At 38.7% G+C, this 22579-nt stretch overlaps 1 protein-coding gene across 2 annotated transcripts in view; it reads left to right on the forward strand.

The window, feature by feature from the left end:
* The first annotated feature begins 3247 nt into the window (after positions 1 to 3247).
* Positions 3248 to 22579, forward strand: part of CDH6 (cadherin 6) — a 137133-nt gene continuing 117801 nt past the window's right edge. The window contains exon 1 of one of the 2 annotated variants that reach the window (XM_032135664.2): positions 3248 to 3442. The gene's annotated coding sequence lies outside the window, so the exon portion shown is untranslated. Of the gene's footprint in view, positions 3443 to 3626; positions 3700 to 22579 lie in introns of those variants that run through there. The other variant, XM_032135665.2, reaches the window with a different exon arrangement.

Raw genomic sequence — 22579 nt, forward strand, 5'->3', positions numbered from 1 at the left:
AAATTAATATCCCTAATAATGGTTTATAAAGGAGATTTTAAAAAAAGAAAGAAATTGAAACTTTGCACGCTGTAAAAGGAGAGAAGTACCAGTAATTTTGACTGAGGCATATAAAGTAATGAAGTAGCCTAAAAACTGATGAGATGTTTTAGCTGTACCAAACTACTGAACAAAACAAGAGAATTGGGGAACAGGACACTTTCTGGATTGTCTTCCCAGTATATAAGGACATTCCTTAAATGCTCCCCCTCTCTTTGGTCCTGGGGGTGCTAGCCCCAGCTGATGGGTCCAAGACAGTACCGGACCAATCAGGGTCATTTTCTTTTCTTCTCTTTTTTTTTTTTTTTTTTTTGAGACAGCGTCTCACTCTGCGGCCCAGGCTGGAGTGCAGTGGTGCAATCTTGGCCCACTGCAACCTCTGCCTCCTGGGTTCAAGCAATTCTCCCACCTCAGCCTCCCGAGTAGCTGGGATTACAGGTGCGCACCACCACACCCGGCTAAATTTTTTATATTTTTAGTAGAGACAGGGTTTCACCATGTTGGCCAGGCTGGTCTCAAACTCCTGACTTCAAATGATCCTCCTGCCTCGGCCTCCCAGAGTGCTGAGATTACAGGCTTGAGCCACCGTGCCGGGCCTCAGGGCCATTTTCTAAGAAATTAGAAAGGGGGCTGGAAGAGAAACCCTCTTTTCGACAGGTAAGTTCTGGAACTGTTGGGGTGCCGTTCTGCCCTGTGGACTGGAGGATGAAGGAGGCAGGTGTGAATGGAGACAAAAGGAAAGCAGAAGTACCTGAGGAGGAGACAGAGCTAGGGGTAGAATGCTGGCGGCTTCTCCACGCCTGCCCCTGGGCCTTTCCAGAGACTGCAGAATTTCCACTCTTAACTTTCAGGAGAAACCCTATACAATAATGACACATACCTCTTCATTTGCTTAACTATCTCTGATGGGTACTGTTACTTGCCAACATGTTTTGGTGTGATGATAGAGAACAAACCAGAAACAGAACTTACATAACTCCAAGTAATCATTTAGCCTCAGTAACTCTCAGTTCCTAGTCTCTGAAATGAGGATAAAATAATTCTAGATATTTACATCAATCCTGTATTTGAAGATTAATAATTATTGTGACAAATGTTACTAGAAAGCCTCAAAAATCACATAAAATCCTTTAGTACAAGTGCTGTCTTTTATATAATTTCATGCTGCCACCTGAACTGTTCAGAAGCAAACGGATTGTCCGCTCATACAGTAGTTGTTCTAAACACCTTTGACATGTAGCTTAATGGGGTTTGAAGAATAGTATATTGCAAACAATTAGAGGTTTCCTTTGTGAGATATTAACTGGTTCAACAGACAGAAAAACAACTTCACTATCAACCCTCTTCTACCATAAAAATCAGCCAATTTGCACATTTTTTTCTGCTGAAGGTGGTCTTAAAATATGATTTATTTCACTGACATATTTATATATTATGTATTCATGTATTATCCTACTACCACATATGCTAATAAATTATACCTGTACATATAATCTGTGGGTCTCTATGTCTGCATACACACCTGCACACCCTTTTACCAATAATATTTCTGCTTCTTGTGTGTTCCAGTTTCACTGCCTTGGACATGTTATGTAACCTCTGTTGTCTCTTCATCAGTCTGTTTCTCTGTCTTAATTGGGAAAATATTACACCACTTGTTGAAGGGTGAATTAAATAGTCTACAAAAGTAGTTTGTAAGCAGTAAAGGACTACATAGACACACAGAGCTAATATTTCCAATTAAATGTATAAGAAATTCATAATCTGAAGAATGGACTATGAATCCAAAGCAGCTTTCTTTTTTCCCATTCTTACTTCATACGTGTTTAAAGACCTCTATGAAAAGAAAATGTTCAGCCTCTTTTCGCAAATTAGTAGCAATTCTTCATTTGGGGAAGGTCTTTTCCAGAAAGAAACTCAAGTCTTTCCATCATCCACGTGCAGAACATCTGTGCTAAAACCATTCCATGCACACTTCTTTGAAGCACTGGCTGCCTAAAGGAATACTTTGATTTGGGCTTTATTTAAATGCTTGAACTTCTATTGGAGAAACAAAAGGTTTTCTAGTAAGAGCTCAGTTGGGAACAGGACCAACCTCCAGCCAGTTTAACCACTCAGAGGCCAAGCAGCCTGGCATTTCTTAGAGCTCAGTGCAATAGAAATCTCCCTAAGAACTTGCCGCACAGGCGAACAGCTGGTTTGGGAGGCTAGTGACCCTGGGTGCAATGACTGTGGTAATTAGATTTAATTTTCCTAATCCAACAGTGGCTGACTCCATCATGCCTGTCTCCTATGTAGAAAATCATTACTCTCATTTAATGATACTTTGACATGTTTGATATTTTTGTGGCTTAGTACCTTAATATTAGATATTACCTCTTTGTAACTATCAATCTAGCCATTCAAACAGCAATGTGTACCAAAGAGTTTAATTTGAAGGTTATCCTACTTCAGCAACTTTCCAGAAGGATCTTAGAACGTTAAGCAGACCTTGAATATCATTGTACACCCCTCTTCTGCAAGTCTTTTGTACGCTTGTATCAATTCATTTAGAACGATGGCATCAGCCATAAGTCATTGGCAAGCCTGAAGGGTTTGGGTTTTGAGTGTTTCTGCAAGCCCAGGGAAGCATGGCTTCATGCTACGACATCCTGGGGTCACTCCAAAAGAGTAACAGCGATCATGGGGCTACGTGAAAGCGTGTTTTCCTGGGAGGAGAGAAGGAAAATGTATGAATCTATCCATGTCTGCTTGCATCTGGAGAACGCCTGTTTATGTTGTAAAGAAAAGCCATCGGTATTGTCATCTCAGGAGACCGGCTTGTTTTATGTGTGTGCATGTTATACGTGCTATCACACCAAGCTGGCCAACTGATAGCGTGACGAGGTACTGTGTCCCTGGGAATTGTAATTGCTTGGTCGGTGAAAAAAAAGAACAGACCGTTGCTGATAATAGCACAAGGTGCATTTTGATAGTATAAAAGAGGCAACAGACGGAGTCATACAAGTTCTGAGTATATCTTAAACCCCCTCCAAGAAAAAAAAGAAAGAAAGAAAGAAAAAGGAAGGGAAACCCTGGGGCTGAAAGAGTGTTCCAGGGAGCGAATTGCTCAGGACTTCAAACACTGGGAGTCATTCTGTCAAGGGGAAGGGGCGGGCGGGGGCAGGCACTGGGCCTCTTTAACAAAGTCCTCCTCTCTTTGCTCCCTCCCACTTCATTCACTTGCAAATCAGTGTGTGCCCACAAGAGCCAGCTCTCCCGAGCCCGTAACCTTCGCATCCCGAGAGCTGCAGTTTCAGCCGCGACAGCAAGAAAGGCAGAGCCGGCGACCGCGGCGGCGGCGGAGGCAGGAGCAGCCTAGGCGGGTCGCAGGGTCTCCGCGGGCGCAGGAAGGCGAGCAGAGGTGGGTTCGGGCTCCGTTGGCCATGCATACATCTCCCTTTTTTTTTTTTTTTATTCCGTAGCGTTGATGGAAGCCAATCAGAGAGAGAGCCCTCTCCGCCCGGTGGGTGCTGCGCGCGGAGTTGGGAGGGATGCTCTCAGCCTGCGAGCCCTGGTCGGGGCGGGCGCGCGGGTCCGGCTGCGCGGGCGGCGCTGCTGCCGCTGCTCAGGACCGACGCCGCTTCCCGGGGAGCCTGGGCGCCGCTCCTCCGCCTCCTGGTAAGACCGATCCGCCGTGGAGCTGGGTGGGGGCACCGGGAAGCGGGCCGCCGGAGAAGAACCCACTGCCTTTCTCTACGCCGGCAGAGGCTGCCAGGGGAGCTCCGGCATTTGCAAAGTTGGCTGGTCAATTACCAAAGGGCACTGGTGCGTGCAGGAGCCGGCGAACCGTTTGGGGCTTGATTTATCTCCACCTGCCCGCATCATAAGGGTCTGTGTGGTGACTGCTTGGGCTGAGTTACATTTCTTAGCTTTGGGGGTAAAGCAGAAAATCAGGTAGTCTGAAAACTCTGGAATGCTCCCAGTAAGGAAAACTTAAACTAAAGAGACGATTTGGCTGGGAGAAGGAGCTAAAGAAAACTGTTAGCTTGCACGTTCCGGGCAACGCCTGCCGGCTCATCTACGACAGAAATGCTTAGGTTGCAAGGAAAGTCCAACATTGGACTCCGAAAATGGAGCACACTGTCCAGGGAAAAGTCATGTGGAAGGCGCAGCTTGCTCGTGCTCCTCCACGGCTGGCCAGGCTCAGATCTGGGGGGGATAAACCCTTCCCCGGACTGATTGGAGAGTGGTTGGAGTGCGCTTGGTTTTAGGTGCCAGATGCAGGAAAATTGGAGCCCCCAATGCGTTAATCCCAGAATTTAATAAAAAGGGACGCTGCAATGTTGTGGACTGCAGCAGTTGCAGAGCTGAGATTACTTCTTCCGTAGTTAGATATTCTGCCATGAGTTACCGTAGATCTCGAGATGGGAGATGCTGGAGAGGTCAGCGTGGTGCTAAGAAGTGTCACTGCTGCAATAAAATCCATATTTTATGGGGAGTTAAATGCAGGTCTCTGTTAGTGCAAGGGGCTGGCCACCTGAGTTAACTATGAATCAGAACATTCAAGAACCAAGAAGTTTAATCATCTGGAATAGCCACACGTTTCTCTCTCCCACTCCCATTAAAATATCTATATATATTTAAATGATGATAGTCACACTATAGAGGTGTATCAGACCGTGTCTCTGCGAATCTTCACTTTCACTTTGTAAAGCACACAGTGGGAAAGAAGGAAGAGGTTTTCCCTGCAAGAATGTTGCAGGAGTGGCTGTTGTGTACATATATGGCTGCTCTGGAGGGGTGCAGACCAAAATATGGGCTTTCTGAGTGGTTAATTATCCAGGGGGTTGCAAACTCCTCCCTGTGTTGGAAAAGGAATGCGGGGATATGCCTAGTTAATGTACAACTCTTCCAAGAAGGACTAACAAATGTGCTTATATGAATAGTCCCAAGGGTTGCTTATTTTCTTTCTTTTCTTGCTGAAAGCTTTACCTGAAAAGGAAAACCGTTAGGATTTTACTTTGAGAGAGAGAGAAAAAAAAATCTCCTCCAGTTTCACTTGAGACTTGAGCATCATCCCGTGTGTAATAGTACTTGCATGGCTCTATGCTTGCTATTCGAGAGAACCATAAAACCAGTTGTGTGAAGAAAGGGGTATGCTTGAGCAGATGTCTTCATTATGTCATAACCAGGAGGGTAAAGTTTATGCCAGAGGCCAGATTGTCAATGCAGAGCTCAGAAACTTAAAAGAAATCCAGCAACTGACTGGAAAATGCAATCACATAGGATTGTATCTCATCCCCTTTTGCTCTTTGGCGTGTTCTAATTAAAAAGGTACTGAAGGAAAATAAAAGACAGATCTTTTCCCACCTAATGTAATGGTTCATGCCATACTTTTGAAACAGAGGAAGCAACCAATTTCTTCAGAAGAACTAAGAGGCAGCAGCCCATTTTTGAAGGAAAATGGCACCAATTCAGTTCTACTGTATTTGTGTCTATGATTATCTTTTGCTACCATTACAAGAAAGTGACAGTTTGGTATCTCCATAGGGACTTTTAGTCCCTTTACTATCTGGCTTTTACACCAATTTATTGCACTTACATTTTGTACTGCTAACTCTGCAAAGATAATATATGGAAACATAATCATTTTCTACCAAGTTGCCTAGTATCGAAAAACGTGTACCCTACCTCTTCCACCCACCACTTCCATCAGCTTTGCAAGGAAAAACTTAGTGAGGCACTCTTCCTTTTTAAGAAAAAAATGTACCTTGCAAAATACTGCTTGAGACACTTGAAAACAGCTAAAAATTTTCTAGAAAGCACAGCTACAGTCAACAGGATATTATATGATACTGTATTATTATAGCAATACATTGCAACAAGTTCTGAAAATTAGGACTAATTGAGGGAATGTCCCACATAGAGATTTCTTTAAAAGGAACGAAATGTGACCAATATTCTGAGTGAAACTACAATCTTCCTAAGGAATTGAAATGTGTGGTCCCCCCTTCTGGCCCCGTAGTTGCTTTGCAGTCATGAATGCCAACACACTAAGGCTGAATCCTTTGAACTATTCAAACTTTTTTTAGTTGGAAGGGACCTCTAGTGGGTCACTCCATGCATTTCTCCCTGGAGTTCAGCTGCAGAATGGATTTTGTTATCTAACATAAGAGTATAACAACTTTTTCTCTGTAGACAAGTTAGTATTCTCTAAGCACTATCTTAATATTTGTGACAGGTCAAATCATTATTGCTATTATTTCTGTACTTCCTCTAATTTAGGGGACTTACAAATATTTTTATGGTTTTCTGAATATCTAGACTTTTGGTAACTGCTGAATGATTCCAAATGAAAGCAATGGCCAATTAATAAAGAATTTACCATCATCAGTATAAGATTTTCTTATTTCCGACCTTTCCAAGACTCTACTTCCTTACTTCTAATTTACTCAATAACAATAATAGCATTATATTTAGAACTCCAAAAGTTCTACATGAAGAGTGCCCCCCCCCCCACCCGCCAAGAACAAAAGAAATATTTGCGGGAAAAAAATGTGTAATGACTGTTTCAGAAATCCGTGAACATTCACAAGTTATGCTGAACTAAGGCCATTTAAGTCAAAGAATTCCCCATTCAAATAAATATATGTTGAACATCCAAAAGCTGTTTAGATACCTGTGTCATCCTTACTCCAAGTTTTTCTGTTTCATTTCTTTCCTTGATGTACCACAACACATTTTAGGTAACCTACTCCTTAAAATACTCTGCCTGGAACTTGGAGTAAGATAACTTCTGTAGGGTGAATCAGCCTCTTCTGCTGACAGCCTGCAGGTTTCAACTTCCAATTTAAAAATCTGTTCTAAAGTTTGAAATGTGTTCCAAAAGAGATAACATCCAGCAGAATCCAGTTGCCTTGTGCTTCTTGCTTAGTCACGGCTGCTTATTCTTTGGTGTCCATCAGAATTAGGGTCTCACTTACAAAAATAACAAGCAGTGACTCAGTCTGAATTGCATTCTTAACAGAGTTTCAACCTAGTCAGTTTCTACTGAACACATTTTATTTACTTCACAAAAAAAGTGAAAATGTAGATAATCAAACCTTCTCTGGTTTAAATATTTTTCTGAATAATGATTCTAAATTCAAAGATTCAAGAACATTATGGTAATAGGAGAATTGCAGGAAGAAGAAGGCATACACACACGCAAACACAGCACCCAGTTGTGACAGTGTTCCAAGAATATTAGAGAAGAAATACAGAAATGCAGCATATGGGCTGATTTTCTTTTCTTCTTTTTTTTTCATGTTGTTTTCTCCCTTGGGATTTTTATTTTATTTTGAAGACAGATAAGTGCTTGAAGCACTTTACTGAAACTAAATAGTAGTATTTTTGTTCCAGCTTGCCTTTTCCAAAGATTAACTGGTCTACTTTGTTAAGTTTCTATTCGTACAGAAGCCTCTCTTTTTCAAAACAATCTCATGAGGAACTTCAGGTTCTCTCTAATTAACTATTGAACCAAATGTATATAGTGTTTGTGATGCTATCACCCACAAAGTAGGAAGATAAGGGAAGAGAGGAGAGTATAAATAACCCTTCAAAAAAGTGGTGCATTCAAAATTACTACAAAATAGTTGGGTCAGAGGGAGCCATCTACAGCCAACAGTCTAGTTGTTCAAAATTGAACTATCCAAGAAATTTTCAACTCTTCCAACAAAGAAAACTTATTGAAGGCTGAATGCTCTGAGCACACATTTGTAAATGTGGAGTAGACTCGTATGCAGAGACTATTAGAGATTATTTCATCTGTTCAATATCTTTACACTAACACCATTGGGTGCTGGTTTCTTCCAGCAATCAGATCACCTTGCTGTGATTTATAAGAGGTAGAGTTTCATTAATGCCAGAGTGTTAATATTAAATTTGATTTGTCATGTAAATGGGCAGCATGGGTTGCAAGCTTTTCTTAGTATATGTGGTACTATCTTGTGAGAGAAATGACTTATGAAGAAGATGAGGCACATAAAGCTAGCATACCACAGGGTATGATTTATCTTCATATTTCAGCACTTGAAAGAACACTGTGTTTTTCTTTTTCTCTAATTTCCTAAATTGGTAGGTCTGGCCAAAAGATATCCAAGAGACCTCATAAGTTATAGGAAGAGAAAACAGCAAGAAAAAATTAACTTGGGGAAGTGTCCAAGTGAGTAAAATGGAAAGAGATGAGGACGTAAATTTTTACAGCAGAGGGAAACATAAGAACAGAAATAGAATCAAAATTGCCATTTTTACATAGAGTGCATTTTCCTCTTTATAAATAGTGCTACTGTTAAATGCCACTTTATAAACATAATTACATCATTAACATATTTATACACACTACTCTTCTCTACCATAAAATGCAAACTTGAAAATTACCTTTAAAAAATCACCATCTAAGGGAGATAACTCTGGGTGGATCGTAAATTAACCAGAGGAATATCTTTTTTAAAGTGGTCTGAAATCACATCAGAATCAAGGAAAAGATTTCCTTAGTGCATTGAAGAATATCAACTCTTTTCCTTCTGTTATCTTTATTGTCCTGCATGCTAAATAGAAAAACCATGTATTCTTCTGATGCCTGCAATCCAAAGTATACAGTAATAATATAGACCAAGTATTCTACTTGTCACCCATTTGGATCCTGTGTATGATATAGCATGATGAAAGGCAGAGCTACAAGACAGCAAGCCCCCACCTCTTTACATGGTAAATATATATATACATATATACACATATACACACACACATATGTGTGTGTATATATGCTCAGAGTGTATATATCTACACACACACATATATATAGTGGACAGAAGGAAAAGAGTTGATAATATATGTGTGTGTATATACATATGGTATATATATATGATGTATATATGGTACATATATGGTGTGTATATATGTATATATGTACTTTACATGGTGTATATATACAGACACACGTGTGTGTATATATGTACACACACGTGTGTATATATATACTCAGAACATATGTATCTATACACACACATATATATATAGTGGATAGAAGGAAAAGAGTTGATAATATATATGTTTGTGTGTGTATGTGTATACATATATGTGTGTGTGTGTGTGTATATATATAAAGTACTCACCAGTATCTTGGCTCAGAATTTTTATACATCCAAATAATAATGATAATAAATAATAAACTAACCTTTATTGAGCTTTTCTATGTCACACCCTCTTGTAAGTATTTTACATGCATTTCACATAGCAATAATTACACAGTAAATCAAAATGACCCTGCTATACTTGTATCCTCTTTACTTAGCCCTTTTTTGGTTTGAATTTCCAGGGAATCTCCGTCTGAGCCAAGCACTTAATGAATGTGCTGTTAACAAACAGTTGTGATGTCTTAGAAGTAAAAGTGTGACTCCCTCAGAACTACAGAGCAGCAGAGGGCATGGGAATGATTTGATTATTTTGACCAGAGCTTGGCAGATGTGAAGGCTGAGGAAGATGTTCTTAAATTATTCATTTTTGGAAAATCATCTACAAGCGTGTGTCAGAATTTATAATTATAGTAGAAAGCATTGTGTGGGCCATTTTTCTGAACATGATGGTACTTTTTATAAGAGAATAAATTATCTTCTTCTGCCTTCAGACGGATCTTTATGAGGGAGGGGGTGTTTCAGGAAGGTAGCTAAAATGACACCTGTTCATTGCATTGAGAGGGGAGGGACACCTCAACCTCACAGCACCCACTAAGGGCATCAGTCCATTCTCAGCTCGTTGACATTACCATGGATGTAGCATTTGGGGCTCTGGGTAGAGCTAAGTAAGATAGTGTTTGTGTGCTTCTTTATCTGGTAAGTAAAAATAATTTTTTTATGACCACAATTATTTTGTTACTTCATTACTATCACAATTTGGTATTTGTTCTGAATGAGTTACCAAGTAAAATTTCACACACACACACACACACACACACACACACAAACACATACACATGTACACACCACTACCATGCCACCAGAAAACAATCCCCACAAAAACAAGGAAAGAAAGAGGGAAGGAGGAAAGGAGAAAGGGAAGGAAGGTGGGAGAAGGAAGGAGGGAGAGAGAGGGAGGGAGGGAAAGACGGAGGAAGGGAGGGAGGAAGAAACCCTCTTAATACAGTCACGTTTTATATGATTGACATTGATGAGCCATTTTCATTATATTCTATTCTTTCTATTGCCACCATTCAAAAAGCCATGTAGTTAATCTAGCCTTCAAGGAAAGTTTGATCATTAGAAATATAATCAGACAATGTGAGACACAGGAAGGGGCTTAAAGATGACTTTATCTAATACTCTTCATTTAACTGTGAGATAACTGATGACCACAGAGATGAATGACTTATCCATGGATATATTTGATTTATTTTGTTCTCTTGTCTCTATCTTTCTCTGCTGTGGCTTGATTTCTAGTTGTTGAATGTTATTGCTTTTTATCATCACCATTTAATTCTGGCATTAAAAATTAAAGAGGAAATTTAAATTCCGAATATTATTATTTATAATTATTCTGCGAAGGGACAAATGTGGATACTTGCAGTGAAGATAAGGATGTAGGCTTCTTTAGGAATTTCATGTGTTCCTACATTTTGTAAATTTCCTATTGCAAAGAAGAATTAACATTTTCCCTCAAAATATTGACCATTGCTAGGGAGACATATGATAAGGTTTGGGGTTTTGTTTCATTTGTAATGGGTTGACGGCAGTTTTGAGTAAACCTTATCAAATCAGTGATTCCCCAGGAGACCCAAAGTTGTATCCATCTTTGAAACAAAAAAATTTTTGGTCAGTGGTTAGATATGAGAAATGATGACAACCTATTGTGTTTCTCATAAATCTCAATTTATTTGATTTAAAGAACTCAGACAGTGACCTTCCCACTGCTTTGAAGTTAAAATGTCAATTCTTTCATGGAAATATGGGGAAAGATTATGATGGCTTTTTCCTTGGCAAAATTTAAATTTGGCAAGTAACTCAATGTCAATCCTCTCCTTTTTAAAAAATAAAACTGTTAATGTTCCATGAAATCCAAAAGTCTGGGGACCACTGGTTTATACAATGACTGACATCATGTTGAAAAATGATTGACCTGGTTCTCTTCCTTCTTATCTGCATGAACAAAAAGTAAAGGGGAATTATAATTATATTTAAAACACCAAAAAGACAAACTAAACAAAAACCATTTAATCAAAAGGTATCCTTGGGTCTCTTAATTAAAACTTACAGAGATTAATACTAACGTTTGGAATACTAATATGATCTTTGACCATATTAACAGATCCTCAAAAAAAATATGCTTTGCCAAGCTTATGGCCAGAATGTGTCATTAATAATGAATTTGCCCACTTGATTACATAGTGGATAATTCAGTGGGAAATGAAAAGTTGTAAATTTATATCTAACTCTATAAGATGGAACAAACACAGCCCACCTTAACCATATAAATTATAAAATGAGTGTCTTTTTTTTCTAAAAGTGAACTTTGTATAATTGTAGACAAAAATTTACTAACATGTTGGTCTGTATTTTGAGATATGCATTTTTACTTCAAAAAGCAATTGTCTTCTAGTGTATAGTATAGGTTTCAGTCATTAAAATGAGCTTATCATATTTTTAACTGCAAAGCTTAAATCTCCTTTTGCAGAATTAAAAAAGAAAGAGAGTCTCATTAATCTACTAGCAACCATTTTAAAATATTTGCAGGCCAGGCATGGTAGGTCATGCCTCTAATCCCAGAACTTTGGGAGGCCAAGGCGGGCAGATCAACTGAGGTTAGGAGTTTGAGACCAGCCTGACCAACATAGTGAAACCCCCTCTCTACTAAAAATACAAAAAACTTAGCCAGATGTGGTGGCAGGCACCTATAATCCCACCTACTCAGGAGGCTGAGACAGGAAATCACCTGAACCCAGGAGGCAGAGGTTGCAGTGAGCCCAGATCATGCCATTGTACTCCAGCCTGGGCGATAAGAGCAAAACTTCACCTCAAAACAATATATATATATATACACACACACACACACATATATATATGCAACTGTATGTATATATACACATATGTATGTGTGTATATGTAACATATATAACTATATGTATATATAACATATATATGTATATATAACATATGTAACTATATGTATATATATACACACACACATATATATATACAAAATATATATATATTTGCAACTGCTCAGTTTCGTACTCAACAAAATATTCTAAGCTCCCCTTAGCAACAGTTTCTAATTTAACACCAATCAAAATGGCGTGTGGTCAGTCTAATTACCAATGCAAAATGATAAAATCTACCATGACTGTTATATTAAATGCTGACTCCTCATTTGAACCAAGTTCAGCGACTTTTCTCCCAACAATTATTCTCATATTAAGCTACTTGTTTAAAAGTATCTAGTAGAGATATTGTCAGTGTTTCATAAAGGTTTAATTCTATTAGTGTGGCCTCGTGATAAATGTCAGTTCCACATTTTCACTCTCTGACTGACCTGCTTTTTTATAAAGCGAGTGAGAGAGAGAGAGATGTTTCAGGCGGGTCCTAATTAAGACAACAGAATGAAGTGAAGTCACTTACAAGTTAATGTACCCAAGAGGAGGTGGTCCCAAACCTCCAGATACAAAAAGTGCCTGCTCAGCAATAACTTTTGCATTCATAGTAAATGCGATTACCTGGAAGAAAACTGCATTTAAGATAAGAATGCAGGAATGTCAAATGCAAGCGCTATATTTAGATTTTTTGTCTTATACTTTTTTTTCTTCCTCAAGTTCACTTTTGATTCCGTTACCACACTCCAAAATATCTTTCCAAAGAGCACTGTGGTTTGTTTTTCTTAGAAAACTTTTTCTTCTTGAGTTTAAATGGGCATGTACTTTGTGTTCCAAAAAGCAATGAAATTAAATTGAAGAGATGACCTCAGTACATGAGTGGACAGAGCAAGGTGCTTAGTGATTATCTGAAAAACCACTTTCTCCCCAAATGTACCGCTAGGGAGGACGGGTACTTTATTTAAAATAAGAAGTTGGAAGCAACATAAGAGTAAAGTGCTCTCAAGCAACTGAGTTTAATTTGATGTAATAAAAGATTTTTATGTGGTGGGCAGACAAAGGAGAAATTATTGAAACCCCAGGCTGGATTAATTGGGCACTATAGAATAAAAAGTTTGCTTTGCAACTTGCAGGTTCTGAACATTAATTGAGCATATGTTTGCTTCCCAATTTCTCACTAAACCAAAATGGATTTTTAAATGGCTTTTTTCTCTTTTTTCTTTGTATGATAATCTTTTTATCATGGCTGGTTAGAGAAACCAATCACAGAAGATGAGAGCCAAACCTGTCCCATTTTGGATTTTAAAATATGCACTAATGTCTATAATCTTACAAAAGACTTTAAAGCGAGAAGTGACATTTGGACTGCATGTTAAACTCCACAATCCAAAAAGGCAGCTACAAGACTCTGACTACTAAGGAGATGCTGAGTTTGTCAAGTACTTTCCAATTTAGGTTTTACCTGATTGACAAGTATTCTTAAGAATGATATTCAGCCAAGACTTTTGGGAAAATCCATTATTTGATTCCCTGCACAGCAAAAGCCCACCTGATACAAACATAAGATGCTTTATGGAATAGATAAATCCAGGTTGGGGGAGAAAGGAGAAAATGGCTTTAAAATGTCATTTTTCCATCTCAAGATGAGAGTTTTAAGATGAGGGCATCCCTTGTAACTGTAAGCACATAGGGAAGGCTCAATAAATGCTTACTAGGTGAAATTCTTCTCATGTAAGCTACAAAAGCATCTCTTAAATATTTTTACAACTGATTTCCTCTTCAAGCTCATGCACGCCAGTGAAAATACACTTTTCTATCTCATGCTCACAACTTAATTTTTTATAATTCTGACCACTTTCAAATGAGCCTATTTCGAAGGAAGCCCTATCAGTGGTGTCCTGAGAGCCAGGAAGACTAAGCAAGTTGATAGGGCAGCCCACCTTTCAATAACGGGGCTGCCAGCCCTCACCTTCCTCCAGGCAGGCGTTTTATTAAAGTTGGTATTCAACATTGTTGCCTGGAGTCTGATTAATAATTTATGCCTTCCTAAGCAGATTAGCAAAAGTCTGTCATTTTGATTTTTTAATTCTTAGTTTGTGTTTGGAAACAGAATGTACCCCTGAGTTTACACTTTCAACGTATTTTATTTTTTAGAATTCATACCTAAACTAAACAATGTCCTTGCCAAGATTTTTTTTCTCTTACACTTTTAGTATCCATGTGTGTGACCATGTATTTTCTATCATAAATAAAACAATCCCTTATTTGCTAAGTGAATGACTTTTTTTTTGCCTCTCATCCAAATAATCCTATATGTTATTTTTAAAGTATTTTGAATTTTGTTACTTAAGGATTAAAAATAAGAAAGATGACTGGGAAAATGGAGTAGAATAATAAAACCTAACACTTAGCACTTACAATATTTCAGGCATCATTCTAAATATCTCACATGAATTTAATGTTCACAACAAGACTTTCAAGTAAATACTGTCAATCTCAGTTTTAAAGATAAAACTAGGGAACAGAACAGTTAAGCAACTTGCCCAAGGTCACACAGTTGGTTCTTTTTGGAGCTGAAATTAAATCATGGCACCCTTGAGAACCCACGTTGTTTTAACTATTGCATTCTTGTACCTTTTGTGCTCTATATACATGTACTGAGATCATAGATAGAATAGATAGATGATAGAATAGATGGAAAATAGGTAGATAGATAGATACATAGATAATAGACAGGATAGATAGATTCAAATGTATGAATCTCAAATACAAAAAAAGTCAAAGGTATAGGGATTTTATATATACATATATCTTATATGTAACATGTACACATTTCTCAAGGCTTAAAAATACAGTTAGAAAGAAAATTCATTTTCTTTTTCATCCTTCAGTGAGTGTATCAGTATATTCTATAACAAGTGAGATCAATTAATTATAGCCCAAAGCAACAGGTTTCAGCCTCATAGAGGCCTTTTAGCTTTAGGCCTGTCTGTTCGCTTTAATTTGAGTCAGTCTTATAATCACTTACTGTTGTTCCCAAAGGAAACCTTGCAAGGGTGTTTGAAAGGTTCAGATTCATCATTAATTACTTTATTCATTCTATAATGTTTATTGAGGGCCCCTGTGCTCAGTTCTGGAGAGAAAGCAGGTAACAAGACAAATATACATTGACTAGCAATTTAGGGAAAATAGATTATTTTCTCATACTCTATCCAAGACCAATAATACTAGCTTTGTATATAATGAATAGGATATTCAGAATTATGTTTTCTATTCTCCCATACTTATATCTTACATTAATACAGAAATTAGCTTTGAGTTTCATGATTTGTAAGGTTTCTATTCATTTTCAAGTTTGGCTTTGAACCTCCTACTCAGCTTAGAAAGAAGCACCATACCTCCCTTCACTACCAAAAGCTTAACATGGTTTTATATTTTTGATGATATGCCTCAGAATATTTTCATGGTGGTTCCTTCACTAATCCCTACAATTTCCCCGATGATTTTGCCACAAAGCACAAAGCCATACATATACTGATATACATATATAGTTCAGCAAGAAATCACTCTACACAAGAAGACTAGTTAAAATTTAGGATTGAGGTGATGGGATTTCAATTCAACTCAGCCATTTAATGAACACTTTTGGACAAGGCATTGTGTCAAGTGCCACAGATAATGCCATGCTTCAATGTCAGATGAGGTGCAGTATGTGGTCGAGATTAAACATGACCATTAAAAGCTGCTATTTTAGAAAGTTATTCTTTCAGAATTCAGGTCTTTTAGTCATGAAATCTATTGGGATCTTCCATTACTAACTCTGGAGTTGACTGTGTTGACACTCACACTCTGTGCTAATATCCAGCTGACCAGTGCTCCCACTCACCTTCACCTGGCCAAATCTTACTGGGTCTTCAGGATAAAGACCAAGAATCTGCTTCTCCAAGAAGCATTCTCTGACCCCCACCTACCTATCTCACTCTTAGCTTAGATTCCTCATGGTGTGAGTGTGTCAGAGCCTTTGCTTAGTCTAAGTGTATCTGTAAAAACATCTTTTCAAAAGTCTCTGCATGACTGTCTAGGTCTCACCTATCACACTGTAAGCATCTGGAGAACAAAGCCACTGAGTCTTCCTTTTACCAAAAAGGCCTAGCCTTGTTTTTGACAAATGGCAAGAACACATTGGATGTTTGCTGAGAGAACAAAAGGAGAGAACTCATTATGAAACTCTGGACAACATTTATATACTTCTCTACATTTTTCATGTTGGAGGTTAGTTTTCTTTTCTAGTAATTTGATTTATTTGGATACATTGAGGCAATACACTTAAGAAGCAAGAAGATTGGGGCCAGCCTTCTAGACTGTTCAAAGGGGTACACCCAACAGAAGGGAAATATTCCCAAGATGACCTTGGTGCCTATTGGGGTGATCAAGCCCAACACCAGGCCGTCGGGGCTACAAAGTCCAGCAGGGTCAAAGGAATGAGAAAAGACAAGTTAAGGGTGCATAAAGTGTATCCAGGGGGCCAACGCTAGATTGGAGGCTGCGAAGGCCCCGAGCTCTGGGAGCCCACACTATTTATTGGTGGGATAGAAAGGTAGCAGTGCATCAAGTGTAGCTGTGACAGTTTAGCATTTTCTTTGACACATATAGAATATTTTCTGCTGCTTAAGATAATGGAGAGCATGTTTACAAGCCTGGGAGAGCAACCAACAAGTCTGTGCACATTCCAGAGGCTACAAGGGGTTGTATGCCCTGAGCCCTGGATTCCATCCAAGCCACAAGGGGTTTTATGCCCTGGGCTTAGATCTGTGGTGCGGCAGGGCAGCCTTCCACCCTTTGGCACAGAGCTTGGTGTTCCAAAGGCCACGAGGGGTTTTAGACCCTGGACCCCAGACATCCTCCAAGACTCTTTTATATTATGACAAACAAGCCAGTCCTGCCTCAGCTCTTCTACCAACAGGTGCCTTTGGCCAAATGTCTGAAATAGGGTTACAGATTCTATAACTGAAGGATCTCCTAACAGAATAATTGAATGTCTTATAGGAAAGTTGACATTTTTTTGGTCACTCTACTCCAAGGCATTGAATTGTTTACAGTTTTTGTTTATTTGTTCATGGTGGAAACTGTGGCTGTATATTATTTCTTATTGGTGTAGGCTAGTATGATAAACTTTGCTTATATTTTAGTTTGTTACCAACCCATAGTAGTACATCAAACTGAATCTACAAAAAAATCTATGGAAAACTCTTATGTATGTGTTTCATGAGCAAAATTACCTTTCCTTCAAATTCCAACCTTGGAAATGTTTCTTGAGTTTCTACAGGAAGTCTAATACCAGATTCTGTGTACCTTGTTCTAACCTTGAACATGGCTGTACCAAAAAGATTGAATTAAATTCAACTGATTATGTAGCCCAATTTCATTCCTTAAGTGGCCATCAATGCATGGAATAGGATCTTCATGAATATTGCTTGGCAGTGAAACATGCAGTTCAACCCAGCTCTATCTGAGCATGCCAAATGGTTTGTAAGGTTGTGAGATGAAGTGGGAGAGGTTTGGATGATTTTCCTGATAGTTCCCTATTTAATGTGATATCCATCATTCTGAAGCCAAAGGTATACAGAGAATTTTAAACTTACTAATCAATAGAATAGAAATTAGGTTTTTTTGTTTTGTTTTGTTTTTTTACATAAGTGAATTTCCTATACTACAGTAGGTACCATGGTAGCTTCTGGCAAATGTTCTAATGCATCTCACCACTGTGGGAAATTGTAACTTCCAAGGAAAAGGAGTAGAAACTACGGGCTCAGAAAAATGAGATCAGTGATTCCCAGCATTGTGTTTGAGCCTCTGCACCATTCTCTTGCTTAAAGCCTTCCAATCAGTAACCTCTCTTATTAACACAAGTAATCTAAACTGGTTAAGGGCATCCTCTCCCACACTGCACATCCCCAGCTTTAGAATGAGAAGTAGAGAGTTAAAGAATTTTCAGGATTGAATAAGCTAGTGGGAGTAAAGGGGAAGGCAATAAGTAACCCTATTAACGAGAAAGGCGGTCAGAAAAGCAAGCTACAGTCATTCATGCTCAGCATCCTAAAGATCTGATTGCTTCTCACTCTGATTCTCTAAGTGTTTTCAGCTGGTGTATTGGGACACTTTGGACTATGAGTAAGAGAAAATCCCATCTCAAACTGGATTAAACAGAAGTAAAATCATTATTTTACATAACAGACAGTTTACAGGAAAGCAGGCTCCAATCGATCTGTTACATCAGTGATATAACCAAAATCTCAGGATCTGTCTCCCTCCTGCTATCCTCAGCATCAAAGTCATTCACCTGGGGATTTGCCTCAGCGTCAAAGATGGTTGCTGGTGGCAATTGGAGCTACACCCTTCCTTATTTTTGTCTAGTAGAAAAGAGAAAAAAAAATTTCTCACAATTAAGGATTAAGGGTAATGTCCTTCAGCTCATTGTGCCAACTTAGGTCATATGACTAATCAATACAATATTAACTGCTGGAAATTCTAGGTGCTATTTAGCTTTCTAAAGACCCATTCTTGGGACCAACTTTTCTTAAATTGTGTGTGTGTGTGTGTGTGTGTGTGTGTGTGTGTGTGTGTGTGTTGTGTGTGTGTGTGTGTGTGTGTGTGTGTGTGTGTGTGTGTGTGTGTTTGCAGAGGAAAATACTTGAACAAAACTGAGATTCTATTTGGAACAAAGAAAAGGGTGAGAAAGATGCTGGGTAGTCAACAAACACCATCTACTATGATTTAGTCACTTAAAGTTAGTGTCGCTGGGGGTGTGACGACTCACGCCTATAATCCCAGCATTTTGGGAGGCCAAGGTGGGTGGATTGTTTGAGGCCAGGAGTTCGAGTTAACATGGTGAAACCCATCTCTACTAAAATACAAAAATTAGCCGGGCGTGGTGGTGCGTGCCTGTAATCCCAGCTACTCAGGAGGCTGAGGCAGGAGAATCCCTTGAACCCAGAAGGCGGAGGCTGCAGTGAGCTGAGATCATGCCACTGCACTCCAGACTGGTTGACAGAGCGAGACTTCATCTTGATAAATAAATAAATAAATAAGTATTGCTAATACTTAGTGATACTGATACTAAGTGAAAATGTAAGTACAGTCATCAGTATCTGCAGAGAATTGGTTTCAGGACACCCCTCCTTCCCCCAGCAGATACCGAAATACAAGGATGCTCAAGTCCCTTATATAAACAGTGAAGTATTTGCACATAACCTATGTATATCCTCCCATATACTTTAAATCAACTCTAAATTACTTATAATACCTAATACACTATAAATGCAATGTAAATAGTTGTTTTACTGTATTTTTGTACGTGTATTATTTTGTATTGTTATTTTTTGTTTCCTGAATATTTTTGATCCATGATTGGTGAAATCTGTGGAAGCTGAACACACAGATGCGGAGGGCCAACTGTAGTGGATAAGCAAAGGATTCAATGGAATTCCATTTAATAAACTACAGCTTTAGGGGTAATAGATAAGAAGACCCAAATCCACGAATTCCGTTCAGTGAGGGTTACCTGCAAAATGGCAATTTAGAGCAATACTAACTATTTGAAGGACCTCTGTTCCTATCTTTTATTTTAGCCTGTGTGTGAAGTGGGTTTTTGGTGTGTTTGTTTTGGGAATAGACTGACTAGAAATACATCGCTGTCCAAAAGGAAAACATTTTTTTCATCTAGGGATTTGAGGCTTAACTAGCTGGAAGGAAAATATAATTTGATTTTGTTCTCATAGTCTCATTTAGAAAATAACCTTAAGAGATTCAAAGGACATCAGGCTATGTGAGCACTTTCCTTGCTCTGTGGGGTGGGGGGATTTGGCTTGGGCTTCAACTTTATGAGTAAGTTCTGAAGTGCTTCTTAAGAAAGTTTTTGCCTTTAGCTCTTTCCTAACCACTAGAGCTTTAAGAAACTTGAAAAAAAAAGTGTTCTTCAAAAATAGAATCACAAAACAGTTTTCTTTTTTCTTTCTTACTATAAATATCCCAAATCCTTCTTTAGGAACTTTTTTTTTCTTTTCGTTTTACTGGAAATAAGCTGAAATGCAGATGTTTATCTAAATCCAAGTCAAAACAGTATGAGAAATAATTATAAAATATAAAATGAAAAGCCAACAGAGTTCTACATCTATTATCTGGGTAATTTTAGGCAAAAAAAATGAGGTTCTGGGGTTGTTTTTTTTTTCACAAATGCATTTAGGTGGTTGTGATGTGTGCCACACAACAGGATGTTCCCAAAGTGGAATAAAATCTAAAATCTTAAATTTTGTTCTTGATCTTGTTTGTATTCCCTGAGAACTGACCTTGCCACAGTGTGAATTCACCTCTCTGCAAATGTAACTAGGACAAATATGTTTTGTTTGTGGTTGGGTTTTGTGTTTTGTGGGGTTTTGCTGTTGTTTGTTTGGCCTAGCAATTTGGGACAGAATTAAGGAACCATAACCATAAAAGCTCCATATTTAATTAGGAGATTAGCTATATGTGTGTGAAATTTGGAGAAAAAGGGGTATCTCATCACTGAGCTCTTCAACTGTCCTACTTTTGTATGACAAATGAATCCCAAGTTGACTGTGTAGGTATAAGAACTACCTTGTCCAAAAGATGCCCTGTTGGACATTTCTCTCGTGCAGTTTCTACCAATAAAATGAGAATAATGATAGTTTTGACTTAATCAAGGTGTTGTGAGGAATAACTCAGTTAATTGCTAATAGAACTTCCACAAGGGGCCTAGCATGTGAAAACATCGCCAAAACAGTCAGATGTTTCTGCTGCTGCTATTGCTGTTGTTACTATTATTTCTTCCAAATTTTCAATCAACTCGGAGGTCGTGGGTATTTTTAAGCAACCTGTAAGCTTTTTAAAAATTTTTTCATTAATTGGAATAAGCCATGACATTTTTTTGTGTCACAAATATAATGTGCCACCGGGGCTAATATTCCCATAATTCTACTCACTGAAACATGATTTGGCTGAAACCGTAATGTGCCAAATGCGGCTGAAATTCAGAATTCCTCAGAGCCTCTTCAGCACCATTCCCTAGAAAATCTGCAACCCGATTTCATTTCTCATTTGGGCTTAGGAAGGTGTGAACCAACTGTAGCCAAAATTAAGTAAGAATGGCAGATGTAAAATCTGTGAAGAAGTTTGTCGTCTCGGCCTGAGGGTATTACTGTTTGCCTGTCTGCCCTTGTCCGTGGGGTAATGACTGGAGAAAAGTGATAGATCACAACTGGGGCATCAAAAACTCATGGTGTTCACATGAACATGCACACACACACACACACACACACACACACAAACACACAGCTCCACCACCAAAAATGCCCCAAATAAAATGGGAGAATTGACTTACAATTCTGGAAATCAAGGCTACCAGCTAGTTGAAGCTGCTTTTCTAGCCCATGTAGGTGCCCCTGGACACCTTCCTTTGCTACTCCCCACTCCTATTTTTCCAGTAGTCATTTATTCATACTCAGTCATTCATTTACTCATTTCTATCTTCAACAAGTACTGATTGTTTGCCTACTATGTACTAATTACAGAAGATAAGATGATAAGCATAATTACTTTTCCTTCACCGAGAGCTTTACGTCTCCAGAAAAAGTCTCAAAAAATATGTGGTAGAAGTTATTTTGAGTGTGTACTCTTCAAATCTGAAAACACAGATGCAAGCTACATCACTGGCTAGATAATAGGGATGTTATCTAAAGATAATAGGATGGGAAAGAATGTTAGAACTCAAACAATGAAATTACAGAATGAAGGCTGCAATCCACCCATCAGAAAATCTCCCAAGCAGCACAAGTTGCAGATATTCAAATGCAGAACAGATGCATTTTACTGCAAGGATGAAATGCTTAAAATCAAAATTGTATCTCCAAATCACACTCACAGGAATTGGCTGTTGGTGTCTCTGTCCTGTGTGGAGCTCAGCAAGAAAACAGAGGTGCTCCTTAGCTGTTGGGTGAAAGGCTCTAGAGAGTGGGTGATGGGTTGTTAGGGTGGTGGGTAAAGGAAAACAGCAGACTGTTAAGTGAAAGAAACAGCCCAGTCTGTGCGATAAACTGCTGCTTAAACAGGTTTATGCAGAATGTGATTGTATGTCTTTTTAACAGCCTCTAAAAGTCCTTTTTTTAAAGCCTTTTCGGAAGTAGTTTCCTCTTTTCCTGTTGGACTGTCAGTTGGCAGATGCCTCTGGGAAACGGGGATCTACTTTCTAAAAGGCTCTTAAATAATATTGGTTAAAAATTGCTTTTAAAGCTATCAGCTGAATAGCACATTGCCCTCTTCCCCTCACCCTCCCCAGCCCTATCTGATTTGTCAATTACCTCCTTCAGAAACCTCTTGCGTTCTCTGACACCTGTGCTGACATAACATCCCCCCCCCCGACTCCTG

This window comes from Hylobates moloch, unplaced genomic scaffold (genome assembly GCF_009828535.3).
Source record: "Hylobates moloch isolate HMO894 unplaced genomic scaffold, HMol_V3 SCAFFOLD_17, whole genome shotgun sequence".
Lineage (NCBI taxonomy): Eukaryota > Metazoa > Chordata > Mammalia > Primates > Hylobatidae > Hylobates > Hylobates moloch.